This window comes from Pan troglodytes, chromosome 8, assembly GCF_028858775.2.
Source record: "Pan troglodytes isolate AG18354 chromosome 8, NHGRI_mPanTro3-v2.0_pri, whole genome shotgun sequence".
Classification (NCBI taxonomy): domain Eukaryota; kingdom Metazoa; phylum Chordata; class Mammalia; order Primates; family Hominidae; genus Pan; species Pan troglodytes.
Window position 1 is genome coordinate 134,176,296 of NC_072406.2, and position 16,260 is coordinate 134,192,555.

General features: G+C 45.2%; 1 protein-coding gene across 18 annotated transcripts in view; it reads left to right on the forward strand.

Moving 5' to 3' along the window:
- Window positions 1-16,260, forward strand: part of TACC2 (transforming acidic coiled-coil containing protein 2) — a 258,017-nt gene that overhangs the window by 71,013 nt on the left and 170,744 nt on the right. The window lies entirely within an intron of this gene.

Consider the following 16,260-nt stretch of genomic DNA (forward strand, 5'->3'; position numbering starts at 1 on the left):
TGTACTTGTTCCATCTGTACTTGAAAAAAATGTTATTTTGCTATTATTGGATGGTGTTAAAAAAGTGTTAATTAAGTCAAGTTGGTCATAGTGTTGTTCACGTCATCTGTATCCACACTGATTTTCTATCCACTTGTTCAATTATTGAGAGAGGGGTTTGGAAATACCAGACTATAATTGTGGATTTGTCCATTACTCCTTTCAGTTCTACCAGTTTTTGCTTCTTGTGTTTTGAAGCTCTGTTATTTGATAAAAATTTTTAGAATTTTTAATGTTTATTTTAGAATGTATAAAATTTTAGAATTTATATGGATAAATTGAATCCTCTATCATTATAACATTATGTTCTTTATGCCTGTAATATTTTTTGCTGCAAAGTCTACTTTGTCTTAAATAATACAGACACAACAGCCTGATTAGTGTCTGCATAGTGCATCTTCCCCTTCTTCCATTGTTTTACATTTAGCCTATTTGTGCTTTAAAAAAATTTAAGTACCTATATTGTAGGCAGCATAGAGTTGGATCTTGTTTTATTAATGCACTCTGAAAATCTATACTTTTTTTTTTTTTGAGACAGGGTCTCACTCTATCACCCAGGCTGCTCTATCACACCAGTGCAATGGTGTGATCTTGGCTCACTGCAGCCTCCACCTCCCAGGTTCAAGTGATTCTCCTGCCTTAGCCCCCCAAGTAGCTGGGACTACAGGGGCCTGCCACCATGCCCAGCTATTTTTTTTTTTTTTGAGACAGAGTCTCTGTCGCACAGGCTGGAGTACAGTGGCACAGTCTCAGCTTACTGCAACCTCCACCTCCCAGGTGCAAGTGATTCTCCTGCCTCAGCCTCCTGAGTAGCTGGGATTACAGGCGTGCACCACCACACCCAGCTAATTTTTGTATTTTTAGTAGAAAACGGGTTTTACCATGTTGGTCAGGGTGGTCTCGAACCCCTAACCTTGTGATCCACCCGCCTTGGCCTCCCGAAGTGCTGGGATTAGAGGCGTGAGCCACCGCGCCCAGCTTAATTTTTGTATTTTCAGTAGAGATGGGGTTTCACCATGTTGGCCAGACTGGTCTCAAACTCCTGACCTCAAGTGAGCTGCCTGCCTCGGCCTCCCAAAGTGTTGGGATTATAGGCATAAGCCACCGTGCCTGGCCTAAAAATCTGTAGCTTTTAACTGGAGTGTTTATAACATTCACATTTATTGTGATTATTAATATGGTTGGTTTAAATCTATAGTCTTATTCCATTTTTCCTCCTTTTTTGCCTTCTTTTGGATGATTTTATTAGCTACAACTATTTGTGTTATTTTAGTGGTTGCTTTAAGAAGTACAGTATACATCTTTAATATCTCACAATCTACTTTCACAATGATTATATCATTTTACATTTATTAGAAGAGGCTTACAACAATATGCTTCCATTTCTTCTGTTTCAGACTTTGTTCTATTTGGTCTTTATATATAAGCTACACATCCCATAATACATATTATTTGTGCTTTAATCAGCCAATTATCTTTTAAAAGAGATTTAAGTAACAAGGAAAAAGAGACTGTATTTACTTGCATAGTTACCATTTTCTGGGTGTTCTTTATTCTGTTGTGTAGATCCTGATTACCATTTTGTATTCTTTTCTTTTTGCTTGAAGGTCTTCCTTTAACATTTCCTGAAATGTAGGTCTGCTAGGGGTTATTCTTTTAGCTTTTGTATGTCTGGAAAAATCTTTATTTCACCTGGTTTAGAAAAATATTTTGTCTGGGCAAAGATTTCTAGGTAGGCAGTTTTTTTCTTTCAACACTTTAAAGATATTATTTCTGTATTCTGGCTTTCATTATTTCCAACAAAATTCTTACCTTTGTTCTTTTTTTCGCTGGCTACTTTTAATATTTTTCACTTTTTCACTGGTTTGAAGCAGTTTGGTTACGATATGCCTTGGTGGTGTAGGTTTTTCACTGTTTCTGGGTTTTTTGTTTTTTTTTTTTTTAGACACAGTCTTACTCTGTCACCCAGGCTGGAGTGCAGTGGCCTGATCTCGGCTCACTGCAACCTCTGCCTCCCAGGTTCAAGCAATTCTCCTGCCTCAGCCTCCCAAGTAGCTGGAATTATAGGCGTATGCCACCACACCTGGCTAATTTTTGTATGTTAGTAGAGATGGGGTTTCACCATGTTGGCCAGGCTGGTCTCAAACTCCTGACCTCAAGTGATCCACCCGCCTTGGCCTCCCAAAATGCTGGGATTATAGGCATGAGCCACTGCCCTGAACACCGGCCCTCGCTGTTTCTTATGTTTGGCATTAGTTGAGATTGTTGGATATGTTGGTTAATAGTTTACATCATATTTGGAGATTTTTCAGTCATCAGTTCTTCAAATATTTTGTATCTCCCCTCCTCCTGTGGGGAACTCTACACATATATTTGGTTACTTGAATTTGTCTCACAGCTCACTGATGCTTTTTTGTTGTTGTTGTTATTTCTTTCAGTCTTAATTCTCTCTGTGTTTCATTTTAGAACATTTTTATTGCTATATCTTGAAGTTCACTAATCTTTTTCTCTGCAGTGGCTAACCTGTCATTAATTTCACCCAGTGGGTTTTTTATTTTAGACATCGCAGTTTTCATCTCTACAAGTTTCATTTGGGTCTTTTTTACATCTTTCCTCTGTGCTTGACATACTCGGTCTTCCCTCTAGCCTCCTGAACATACGGAATAGTTATAATTCTGGAAAAAAAGCCTTTTTATAGTAATTCTATTATCTGTGTAATTTCTGGGTTCAAGACAAATTATGTGATTTTTTTTCTTTGTTATGGGTCACATTTCCCTGCTCGCAGGCTGGACACTGTGGACTTTAAGCTTTTTGGGTTCTGGATATTTTCGTATTCCTATAAATGCTATTGAACTTTGCTCTGGGATGCAGTTAAGTTATTTGGAACAACTTAATCCTCTGCATCTCGCTTCATTAGATGGAACGAGAGCAGTGTTTAGGTGAGGATTAATCTTCCCCACTACTGAGGCAAAACCTGCCTTTGTGCTCAGCAGATGCCTTACGAGTGATGAGGTACTCCACTCTGGCCGGTGGGAACAGGAATTATTCCCAGCTCTGTGTGAGCTGTGAGGATTGCTCCTCCGAAACCTTTTTTTTTTTTTGAGATGGAGTCTCACGGTGTCGCCCAGGCTGGAGTGCAGTGGTGCGATCTCGGGCCACTGCAACCTCCGCTTTCCGGGTTCAAGTGATTCTCCTGTCTCAGCCTCCTGAGTAGCTAGGACTACAGATGCGCGCCACCACACCCGGCCTATTTTTGTATTTTTAGTAGAGACGAGGTTTCACCATATTGGCTAGGCTGGTCTCGAACTCCTCACCTCGTGATCCACCCGCCTCAGCCTCCCAAAGTGCTGGGATTACAGGCGTGAGGCCCCGCGCCGGCCCAACCTTTCAGGTGTTCTGTACCTTACCTTAGGGGGTTTCCACACCTGCACATGCCGATCAGTACTTTGCCCGTCTCTGGGGTTCTCTCCGTTCAGTCCTCCCCTCTCTAGTATTCTACCCTGGGAACTGCAGCTGCCTCGGTCTCCCCAGATACACAGCTTCATCTCAAGTCAGGGCGACTGTTGGGCTCCACCTGGAACCCCCTTCTCTGTGCCGCTTTCTCCAGACCTTCAGTGGGGGCAACAGCAAGGCTTACCTCACCTCATTGTTTATTTTATTTTATTTTATTTTATTTGAGACGGAGTCTCGCTCTGTCGCCCAGCCTGGAGTGCAGTGGCGCCATCTTGGCTCACTACAATCTCCACCTCCCAGATTCACACCATTCTCCTGCCTCAGCCTCCCAAGTAGCTGGGACTACAGGTGCCCGCCACTACGCCCGGCTAATTTTTTATATTTTTTAGTAGAGACGGGGTTTCACCGTGTTAGCCAGGATGGTCTTGATCTCCTGACCTCATGATCCACCTGCCTTGGCCTCCCAAAGTGCTGGGATTACAGGTGTGAGCCACCGCGCCTGGCCCCCATTGTTTTCTTCTATCTCCAGGATTCCTGCTCCTCCTTTCCTCTGTCTTCCTTAGCAGCTAATCCTCCATTAGCCCAACCCTTCTTGTAGTTAATAATTCCTCATATGACATTTTCCAACTTAGGCTCTCTGAAAACATTGAAAAGCCACCGTATCAAGTTGCTTTCTTGGGTTTTAAATGGGAATGCAGCAAAACACCTGGCATTTATTTTGGAAGAGGTAGGGAGACCCTTCTAGACAAAAAGAATAAGAGACAAGATGCCGCGGGCAAAGTTGTTTCTCTTCTCCCTTCAAGAGCTCCTTGTATCACCGACACTTGCAGTCTCCCCTGTGTCTTGCTGTGACCTCAAATGCCAACTTTGACAGTGGTTAATCTTCCCAAACTCGTCTCTGCAGCTGTGTTAATGCTGGGAAGGAAGCTGGATGATCTTTATGTCTTTGACATTGAGCCAGCTTGGCGCCCAGTAATGTTGACTCATCCACTTTTTTCCCCCGTTTAGATTAATGGGATTACAGAGAGACGATCTCAACAAAATAGACTGGCAATCAGGATTTATTCTAAAAAGAAACCCTTCATCACATTTTTGAGCTCAGGACATAAGAGCTCAGTCTGAGACAGGTAACACCGGTAACATCTTATGCGTCAGAGAATGCCCCAAATTCTCTGAAAGACTTTCAGTCATCAAGAGACATTTCCACTATGTTCCCTGTTTTGTACAATGTTTACTGTGGCAGGAAAATGATTTTAATTAATGCTAGGAGTCTTATCAAGAAGGGATATAGACTGGGCATGGTGGCTCATGCCTATAATCCTAGCAGTTTGGGAGACTGAGGTGGGCTGATTGCTTGAGCTCAGGAGTTTGAGACCAGCCTGGGAAACATGGCAAAATCCTGTCTCTACAAAGCATAAGAAAATTAGCCAGGTTTGGGCCAGGCACGGTGGCTGACGCCTGTAATCCCAGCATTTTGGAGGCTAAGGCGGGCAGATCACCTGAGGTCGGGAGTTGGAGACCAGCCTGACCAACATGGAGAAACCCCGTTTCTACTAAAAATACAAAATTAGCTGGGCGTGTTGGCACATGCCTGTAATCCCAGCTACTTGGGAGGCTGAGGCAGGAGAATCACTTGAACTCGGGAGGTAGAGGTTGCAGTGAGCTGAGATCTCGCCATTGCACTCCAGCCTGGGCAAGAAGAGCAAAATTCCGTCTCAAAAAAAAAAAAAAAAAGAAATTAGCCAGGTGTGGTAATGCATGCCTGTAGCCCCAGCTACTCGGGAGGCTGAGGTGGGAGAATCACTTGAGCCTGGAGGCAGAGGTGGCAATGAGCTGAGATTTCGCCACTGTATTCCAGCCTGGGCAGCAGAGGAAGACCCTGTCTGGAAAAAAAAAAGGGATATAACAAAAATACGTTTACCACTCTTTGTTGTTCAAAATATCCTCATGGTGTCAAAATAACATAAAAACACCACCAGAATCTAGCTATACAAGCAAAACTCTCATTTGCATTTTTCCATGAAGCACTAGCAAGGGCTTAACTTAAAATTAAGAAAATGTTTATACTCAGGTAAATATTCTACCAAATCCCTTGATTTGGGCTTATTCAAGTTTTAAAGATCTTTATTGTGATTAAAAACAGGTATTTTCTCTAATGGGATAGTAGTTTTATTTTTGGTATTTGATCATTAAGAAAAGTCTGAATGATCAGAAATTATTATATCAGAATGTTATTGGCATGACTTTATCTAGACACGTTTGAAGGACAACAGACAGATGTGAAAGCCAAGTTCATTCTGGCTATGGGGAGTACTGGTGTGCAACAACCCAGCAGTAGCCCCTTCCAGCAGCCAGTCTGGGAATCACAAAATGGGGTCATTCTGTTGACTTTTAGGACCGCAGGAGAGGGTTGCTGAAAAAAATTGGTTAAAAGATAGTTTTCGAATTTTCTTTGAAATTCAGTTGCCTGTCCCCATCCCCACACTATGCTGGATAATGGATTCTCAGGAATGGAGTGGCACCTGACCTTGAAGTCATACAGAAGCTCGTATGAGGCCAGGCACAGTGGCTCACTCCTGTAATCCCAGCACTTTGGGAGGCCGAGGCAGGTGGATCATCTGAGGTCAAGAGTTCGAGACCAGGCTGGCCAACATGGGAAAACCCTGTCTCTACTAAAAATACAAAAAAAAAAAAAAGTGACCTGGGCGTGGTGATGGGCACCTGTAATCCCAGCTACTCAGGAGGCTGAGGCACGAGAAATGCTTGAACCCAGAAGGTGGAGGTTGCAGTAAATCGAGATTGCGCCACTGCACTCCAGCCTGGGCAACAGAGTGAGACTCTGTCTCAAAAAAAAAAAAAAGTTCATATGACTTATGTAGGATACTTTGGGGTTTAATCCACATCCGCATACACATGTTGATCTCCCCAGTAACTCTTTTTTTTTTTTTTTTGAGATGGAGTCTCACTCTGTTGCTCAGGTTGGAGTGCAGTGGCGCAATCTCAGCTCACTGCAACCTCCTCCTCTCGGGTTCACACCATTCTCCTGCCTCAACCTTCCGAGTAGCTGGGACTACAGGCGCCTGCCACTATGCCCGGCTAACTTTTGTATTTTAGTTAACCAGGATGGTCTCAATCTCCTGACCTTGTGATCCGCTTGCCTTGGTCTCCCAAAGTGCTGGGATTACAGGCGTGAGCCACCGTGCCCAGCTCCCCAGTAACTCTTTAGAACCTACACATATTTTTCAGTCATCTATTGCCTGGATTGCTCAAGCATCACTTACTTGTTTTGTTTGTTTGTTTGTTTTCTATTGAAGAATGAGCACAGCGAAGATAAAACTGGGTTAAAAATACAAAGCCAAGTCTGGCTGTCCTGCCAAGGTCAGTGGGCTCCCAGGCTTCTGTGGGGAGGGTTGTTTGGACAAGTTAGGACCATGTGTGTGGAGTGGACACAGTGTGCTAGGGTTGCAAAGAAGTTTCTGAGGAGGTGTCTTTCTCTGTGAATTACTATGTTATCACTGTTAAGACATGGCAGTTTTTCTCTCCTATTAACATTAGAATTCTTTCTTCAGCATGGATCAGTTAGAATATAAATTCCTTTTCCAAAGTCTCTGGAATAGGTGATGCCTCCCACGGTGCAGGTGTCAACCTACGTGAGCAGTTGTCGTGCCAATACAACTGTCAGTTTAAAAATATGTATTTCTTCACTTATTTATGTATGCCATCATTCAGTCACTCATTCAACAGAGCGTAGACCCAGTGCTAGACTAAGACATAAAAATATAAATGAGGGCCGGGCGTGGCGGCTCACGCGTAATCCCAGCACTTTGGGAGGCCAAGGAGGGCAGATCATGAGGTCAGGAGATGGAGACCATCCTGGCCAACATGGTGAAACCCTGACTCTACTAAAAATACAAAAAATTAGCCAGGCGTGGTGGCGCGGGCCTGTAGTCCCAGCTGCTAGGTAGGCTGAGGCAGGAGAATCGCTTGAACCCAGGAGGCGGAGCTTGCAGTGAGCCAAGATCACGCCATTGCACTCCAGCCTGGGTGACAGACTCTGTCTCAAAAAAAAAAAAAAAAATATATATATATATGTATATATATATACACACACACACACACATACATGAGATGAGCTCACTCTAACCTTGGGGGGATCCAAATCAAGAGGCCATGGCAGGTACTGAGAGAGTGTCTGTACACAGGGCCTGGGGAGTGGCATGCAGCCCCGGGAAGGGGAGCAGGGGGTCTCACCATGGAGACGGGGAAGGAGACATCCTACCTTGGGAAGGTTTGAGAACTCCGTGTGTTCAGAGACCTGATTTGGCTTTTGCTCTGAGACACAAAAGAGCAGTTCACATCTTCCTGGTTGACAAGCAGATCCCACCTGGGAGAGGTGAGAGGTGAGAGGTGAGAGGTGAACAGTGTGTTTTGGAAACTATCCATGTCATCCTCTCAAGGGCATCTGAAATGTCCTTACCAATTCTTCTTTTAATGTAAGGCTGTGCTTTCCACAGTGTATTCTGTGGCCCATCATCCTACTAAAAGCTCTACTGAGAAAAAGGCAACGGAAGGTTTCCAAGAAACAAATTTGGGAAACAGTGTATGTGTATCTTCTTGTTGACTCACGAGGCACAGTGGTTTCTCAAAGGCTCTGAGAAGTCCTGCGGTAGAAAAGCTTGTTTAACCGCACTTCACCTAGTGCTTCCCACATTCCTTGGACAGAGGAAGCTTCATTCTTTTTTTTTAATGTTTTTTGAGATAGGGTCTCGCTTTGTCAGCCGGGCTGGACTGCAGTGGCGCAATCTCGGCTTACTGCAAACTCCGCCTCCTGGGTTCACACCATTCTCCTGCCTCTGCCTCCCGAGTAGCTGGGACTACAGGCACCCGCCACCATGCCCGGCTAATTTTTTTGTATGTTTTATAGAGACGGGGTTTCACCATGTTAGCCAGGATGGTCTGGATCTCCTGACCTTGCGATCTGCCCACCTCGGCCTCCCAAAGTGCTGGGATTACAGGCGTAAGTCACAGCACCCGGCATCTTTTTTTTTTTTTTGAGACGGAGTATCGCTCTGTTGCCCAGGCTGGAATGCAGTGGCGTGATCTTGGCTCACAGCAACCTCTGCCTCCCAAGTTCAAGCGATTCTCCTGCCTCAGCCTCCTGAGTAGCTGGGACTACAGGTGCCTGCCAACATGCCCAGCTAATTTTTGTATTTTTAGTAGAGACAGAGTTTTACCATGTTAACCAGGCTGTCTTGAACTCCTGACCTCAGGTGATCCACCTGCCTCGGCCTCCCAAAGTGCTGGGATTATAGGTATGACCCACTGTGCCCGGCCTAGGAAGCTTCATTCTTACACACCTAGCAGTCATATATTAGAAGCACTGAGTTTGGTTTTTAAAAGCCCTTCATAGAGTTGTAAACTATGGAGGACATTTCCTATGTAACTTTTGTTAGCCATGAATAATTGATGCAGAATGACCTATCAGAGTTGGCTCAGTCACTGAAGTTCTTGAGGGGACTGTTTCTTAAGCAGTCTTTTCAGCTTGGGATGGAAAAGGGAAAAAAGAGAAAGTTGGGAGTGGGTCAAATACAGGGAATAGAGTGCTGGAGAGAATTCTGACCATTCACAACCACACAGCACCTTGCCTACCAGACTTATGATTGATGGAGAGAAAAATATGCAAAGCCGAGGACAGGAATAAAGACAGTGAATTGACTAGGTGACTGCAGAAGCTTATCTGTGTCACTGTGAAGATCTACGTGGTCCCTGAATTAACTGGTTTTATTCTGATTTCATGTCAGGTAGGACTGAAAACCTTCTGGAGTTTCATTTCCTTTCTTTGGGCATGGTCTCAGCCTTCCTTCTCCTGAAGAAGTCATTCGCACAACATATCCCATGGGCCAATTCAGATCTTGACAAGCCCTCAGAATGTGTGAGGAAATAGAGCACTTTGGACATCCTAAATGTTGGTGGGGTTTGGGGAGCTAATTAATCGCAACCCTTTCCACCAGACTCTAAATTATGAAATAGATGCCACAGTCAGAGAAAGATAAGAAAGTCAACAGTGTAGGGCAACCCGCTCGGGTCCCTTTCCACGCTGTGGAAGCTTTGTTCTTTCACTCTTCACAATAAATCTTGCTGCCAAAAGAAAGAAAGAAAGAAAGAAAGTCAGCAGTATCAATGGCAAGGTTAGGCTGCAGGATGCCAAAACCGGAATCCTCATACTTACCCCCGAACCACCCTTCCCCACCAAGTCCCAAGCTGCATCAGTGCAGATGCCATGAAGGATGGGGAAGGCTGGCCCCAGGGAGCTCGTCACGTGGCAAATAGCTGCGAGAGGAGAAGGGGCTGCATTGTGGTAGTTCATCTCAATGACCTCGAACACCTTAACCCCACCCATGGGGAAACTGGACTCACGGGGGCTGGCTCTCCCCATATCACCACTCGGAGAAATCTCCTCCAATGGACGTGACCATAAGGGGGCAAAGAATATGGCAGAAGCATCATACTTCACTGAGAACTCAGAAGTGTTGGGAAAGTCTCTAATTTGAGGGCCCAGGCAGGAATGTGGGGAGCTGGGGATCACCTTTCAGTCCTTGAATCCTCTCATCTCCACCACAGCTGCTGCCTCTGTTAACATTTATTTGAGTTGGCAGTTCTCAGAGGCTAGTCAGTCTTAGTCTGTGTTCTGTTGCTTATCGCAGAATACCTGAAACTGGAGCATTTATAAAGAAAAATAATTGATTTCTTTTTTTTATTGTTGAGACAGGGTCTTGCTCTGTTGCCCAAGGCTGGAGTGCAGTGGCATGATGTCAGCTCATGGCAGCCTCCGCCTCCTGGAGTCAAGCAATCCTCCTGCTTCAGCCTCCCAAGTAGCTGGGATTACAGGCGCCTGCCACCACAATTTTTGTATTTTTTTATTTTTAGTAGAGACAGGGTTTCACCATGTTGGCCAGGCTGGTCTTGAACTCCTGATCTCAGGTGGTCCGCCCACCTCGGCCTCCCAAAGTGGTGGGATTACAGGCGTGAGCCACTGCACCTAGCATTGATTTCTTACAGTTATGGAGGCTGAGAAGTCCAAGGGCAAGGGGCTGCTCCTGGTGAGGGCCTTCTTGCTGGTGGGGCTTCTGTAGAGTTATGAGGTGGCGCAGGACATCACTGGTAAAAGAAATGAGCATACTAGCTCAAGTCTCCCTTCCTCTTTGCATAAAGCCACCATGATAACCCAGTAATCCATGAATGGATTAACCTATTCCTGAGGGCAGGGCCTTCACAACCCAATCACCTTCACCTCTTAAAGGCCCCCACCTTTCAACATGATTAAGTTTGGGGATTAAGTTTCAGCGGGAGTTTGAAGGGGAAAACATTCATTCAATCCATTGCACTAACCCACTGGCTTTCATTCTACCCTGGCTTTCCTTTTCCAGAAGGCACACCGGAATGCAACGAGTAACAGTGATGATGTTATGTTAGGAAATCTTCTAATCTTTTGAATTATAGTAATTTATGAAAATAACAAATCATTCACAGGCTTTAGTGCTTTATAATTAGTCACAAATTACTTGCAGTGCATGCCCTGACACATTAGACCTACCAGTGAGCGTAGAGGTGTGTGATTGAGAAGTGCTGCCTTAATTTTGTTTCACAGAAGTATTAAAAAAAAAAAAGTACTTTGCCTTTTCTGGGCCTCAGTTTCCTCATTTGTAAAATGAGGGGTTTGGACTAATGAATTACTGGAACGCTATGCTTGATGGAAGAAAAGAATGTTCATGATCTGGGCCGGGTGCGGTGGCTCATGTCTATAATCCGAGCACTTTAGGAGGCTAAGGCGGATGGATCACTTGAGCTCAGGAGTTTGAGACCAGCCTGGCCAACATAACAAAACCCTATCTCTACTAAAAATATGAAAATTAGCTGGGCGTGGTGGCAAAGGCCTGTAATCCCAGCCACTTGGGAGGCTGAGACATGAGAATTGCCTGAACCCAGGAGGCGGAGGTTGCAGTGAGCAGAGATTGCACCACTGCACTCCAGCCTGGGTGACAGAGTGAGACTCTGTCTCAAAAAAAAAAAAAAAAAAAAAGAATGTTCATAATCTTCTAGTGAAACAACCACGATTTGGGTGCATCTCTGTATATTTAGTATCCTTGATTTGGGTTCAGTTGTTTCTGTCCATCCTTCTAGCCATCCATCCTTGCACTCACTCGTACATTCATATATCAACAACATTTTATTGTTTGTTATATGCCAGGCACCAGGGATATGATATTGAAAGGAGACTAGGGCCTGGCCTCCATTACACTCCAATAGGGAAAACAGTCACCAACCATAGTGATGGGAACCATGACTAGCACTAGGTGGGCCTGTGAAAGAAACTGATCTGGGAGCCCAGGCCAGGGAGGCTACCCTGAGAAGCGAAGAGTGAAGCTGCAACCTGGTGGGGAGCAGAGGGCTGCAGGCTCCAGGCAGATGCATGGCTGGGGAGCTTCATGCGGAATGAGGCAGGAAAGGGAGGTTGGGGCCACAACTGAGAGCAAAGCGAAGCCACAGTGGGGTGACAGGAGCAGACTTTGATTTCTAAGCTGTTGGTCTGGCCACAGCTGGCAGAACAGAATGAAGGGGGCCAGAGAGGATGGGAGAAGGGAATGCTGCACTTGTTCGGTGAGAGGCTGGTGCAGGCAGCCAGTACAAGGCAACGGGAGGCAGCGCCACAGGGCTCAATCTTGCTTTGCGTCACCGGCTCTTTGACCCTGGGTCCTGTCTTGAACTTCTTCGGGAAAATGTCCTTGTGTATACAATGGGGCCACCCCTCTACCAGGCTGTTGTGTGGATTAAGTGCAATCGTAACTGAAAAGTGCCCAGGCCAGGCTCAGTGGCTCACTCCTGTAATCCCAACACTTTGGGAGGCCGAGGCGGGCAGATCACCTGAGGTCAGGAGTTAGAGACCAGCCTGGCCAATATGGTGAAATCCCATCTCTACTAAAAATACAAAAATTAGCCGGGCATGGTGGTGCACGCCTGTAGTCCAGGCCACTCGGGAGACTGAGGCAGGAGAATTGCTTGAACTCAGGAGGTGGAGGTTGCAGTAAGCTGAGATTGTGCCACTGCACTCCAGCCTGGGCGACAGAGCGAGACTCCATCTCCAAAAAAAAAAAAAAAAAAAAAAAAAAAGTGCCCAGAGGGTCTGGCCTGAGTCAGTGTTTAGTACATGGCAACTCTCCATCTTTAAGGTTTTGCTTTATGGTTTTGCCGGCTCCTGAAAACCTGGTCGTGCAGGGGCCATGTTTGTGTTTTCTGTAGCTGGCCTCCTTCCTCCCTTTAAGCATTGCATGTGTGTGTGTTTCCAGAACTATGCATTTAAGAACCCATCTGCATCCCCATCATCTGCTCAGATCTTGGTTGTGGCAGATGACCCCCTGCCAGCCCCTGCCCATGCTTCTCCCTTCACCGTGCTGTGGAAATCTGGTCTGTGATGGAGGCTCTAGTCCCTGGGCCCTCCCTGACCTCCACACAGAGGCAGTGCCCCCCAAGGGTGAAAGGCTTCCATTCGGGGTGCTGGCCTGTGGATTCTGAGCAGAGCCTCTATCCCACACATTTCAACTCAATCTCGAAGCATAAAAGGATATTATATAAGCTTCAATTAATGCACAGCCCTCAACAGATCAGTTCTTAGAATTTTTCCTGCCCTTAGGCAGATCTGCTCCTGGTGAGCAGCTTTAATCTGGCTTTAAAAATTACTTCTGATGAATAATCAAAGAGATTGCTGGTGCCCAGCTTATGCTAAATAAACCAATGTCTGGGTTCTTATTTGGGAGGAGTTGTTGTGTGTCCCATACTCCATGGAAAATTTGTTCCTGGTTGCTTTCTGATAAGACCGCACAAGTTTACAAGATGCCAAAATAGAATTTATCATCTTGTTCCAGATGGTAACGACTTCAGCCAGCCTGAAGGGAAGCCACATTCTTTCCTAAGTTAGCAGTTCCTGTCAGAGGCATGGACAAGAAAGTGGCTTCGTTTATTTCCAGCTTGATAAAGCCGACATAAATAGGAGCACTTCATTTCTGAATTACACACCATTACTCTTATCACATACTAAACTGTTTGACTTCAGTTAATGGGTGGGACATAATGAAATGTAAAGTGCTTGTTACAAGGAAAATTGCCAGGTCCAGATGCTGAGCAGCGAAGGGAGGGGGAGGAGGCATCGGGTTTCGTTCTGGACCTGGTGCTTTCCAGAAAGCCAGGCCAAGACACTTTATCCAAACCCCAAGTAGTTTTCCAGATGTCAGCCCGCTCAGGCCAGGGCTCTCCATGGGCCCATCTGTCTTCCGTGACCATTTGTGAATCGGAGGGTTTTATATAATTTACCCTCTGAGTTTTCTCTTTTTTGGCCTACTCAGCTCTGCTTTTGGGTCAGAAAATGCAAATCTGGTTGAGACAGTAGCCAGCTCTCTTTTGGGTCCTCAGGCACCATTCCCATGACCTATGTGCAGGAACAGGCGTTAGATAAAGATGAGTGCAGGGGTGGTGCTATGTACATGCCTCCTTCAGGGATGTCAAATGACGCCGCGTGTACTTCAGAGGTGAGGAGCAGGACAGAGAGGCTGGAATGGGGCTGGGGGAAGACGCTCTTGCCTTCCTTGGAAGTTTTTATTTATTCTGCATAGCAGAGTGAATAAGAAGATTGTGTCCAGTGGAATCAGATGTCCACGTTGAGACCCATGCTTAGCCTCTGTTCTCCAGGGTTCTCATCTGCAAATGGCATGGGTGGTACCCACCTTGCACAGCTGTTGGCAGGGCTAAATGAGATAATCCACACAAAGCACTGAGGCCTAGTGAATTTCATCTGTTATTATTTTCCCAGCTTTTTGTTTTGGAAAAATTGAAACCTCAAAAATGTTGAAAGGATGGGACAGTAAATACCCACCTGTCTATGGTATTAGTCTGCTCGGGCTGCCATAAGAGAACACCACAACTTGAGTGACTTAAAATACAGAAATGTATTTTCTCCTGGTTCTGGAGGCTGGAAGTCCTGGTCAGGGTGCTGGTGGAGTTGGTTTCTGGTGAGGCCTTTCTTCCCAGCTTGCAGAAGACACCTGCTCTTTGTGTTCTCACATAGCTTTTCCTTTGTGTATCTGCATTCCTGGTGTCTCTTCCTTTCCTTTTTTTTTTTTTTTTGTTTTTTTGTTTTGAGACAGAGTCTCACTCTGTTGCCCAGGCTGGAGTGCAGTGACATGTTCTCAGCTCACTGCAGCCTCAACCTCCGGCACTCAAGTGATCCTCCCACGTCAGCCTCCTGAGTAGCTGGGACTACAGGTGTGCACCACCATGCCCAGTTGATTTTTATATTTCTTTTTAGAGATGGAGTTTTGCCATGTTGCCCAGGCTGGTCTTGAACACCTGAGCTCAAGCGATCTGCCTGCCTCAGCCTCCCAAAATGTTGGGATTACAGGTGTGAGCCACGCACCCGGCCTCTTCCTCTTCTTATAGAGAACACCAGTCCTATCAGATTAGGGCCTCACTACTATAACTTCACTTAATCCCAGCTGCCTCCTTAAAGTGCCTGTCTCCAAATACAGTCACATTGGGGGTTAGGGCTTCAACATATGGATTTGAGGGGGGCACAGTTCAGCTCATAGCACACATTTTAAAAATTTAACAGTAATGCACTTCACCACCTCACTGTATGCATCCCTCATGTATGAATGCATGTGCACTGCCTGGTGTGGAAAACTGGAATTTTGGTAGCGGACATTGAGAGGAGAATCTTTCCACTAGCCCCCTCCAGAACGCTGTGGGCTTATGTGTATGTGAATATGTGTGCATGTAACAAACAGTTACAAAAAGATTCCATAAATTTTCCTTTGATATTTCCCCTATAATAACTTTAAAGAAAATGGTAAAAGCTTTAGAAAAACCATACTTATGTTAACTTTGTCTTGAGGAATTTCTCTTGTTACTAGAATATATATGATCATAACAAGTATATAGAATCACAATTATGTAAAAATAACAAGAATTGTACCCCCAAACAATTGTGTAGGAAAAATCAGGAAATTCACTAGAACTCTGAAAGTGGCAAGCATGTAGCAGTATTTTTTCTGATTTTTTTTTCCTACGTTTTCCAAACTTTGTGTTGGCCACATATTATTTTTAAAATTAAAAATTGCACAGCATTGACTAGGCGCAGTGGCTCACGCCTGTAATCCCAGCACTTTGGGAGGCTGAGGCGGGCAGATCACGAGGTCAGGAGATCGAGACCATCCTGGCTAACATGGTGAAACCCCATCTCTACTAAAACTACAAAAAAAAAAAAAAAATTAGCTGGGCGTGGTGGCGGGCGTCTGCAGTCCCCAGCTACCCGGGAGGCTGAGGCAGGAGAATGGCGTGAACCCAGGAGGCAGAGCTTGCAGTGAGCCGAGATCGCACCACTGCACCCCAGCCTGGGCGACAGAGTGAGACTCCATCTCAAAAAAAAAAAAAAAAAAAAAAAACCACACAGCATTAAAACTGTGTAGAATTGAGCAACATAGTCCAAATACATCATGTAATAAGCCATTTTATAATAACTGGACAGTTAGTTATCTGTAGCAAGTTCAAAATTCAGAGCCAAGTTCCCCCAAGTTCCCTGAGTGTTTCACTTTTTTTCGCCACACATCACTCAGATAAGTGTTCAAGTTAAGACAAATATGGGTATGAAGGTGATTCAGCTCCCAAGAGTTATACATAGGTCACGTGCTGAAATTCCATAGCCAAATATAAATGATTTTG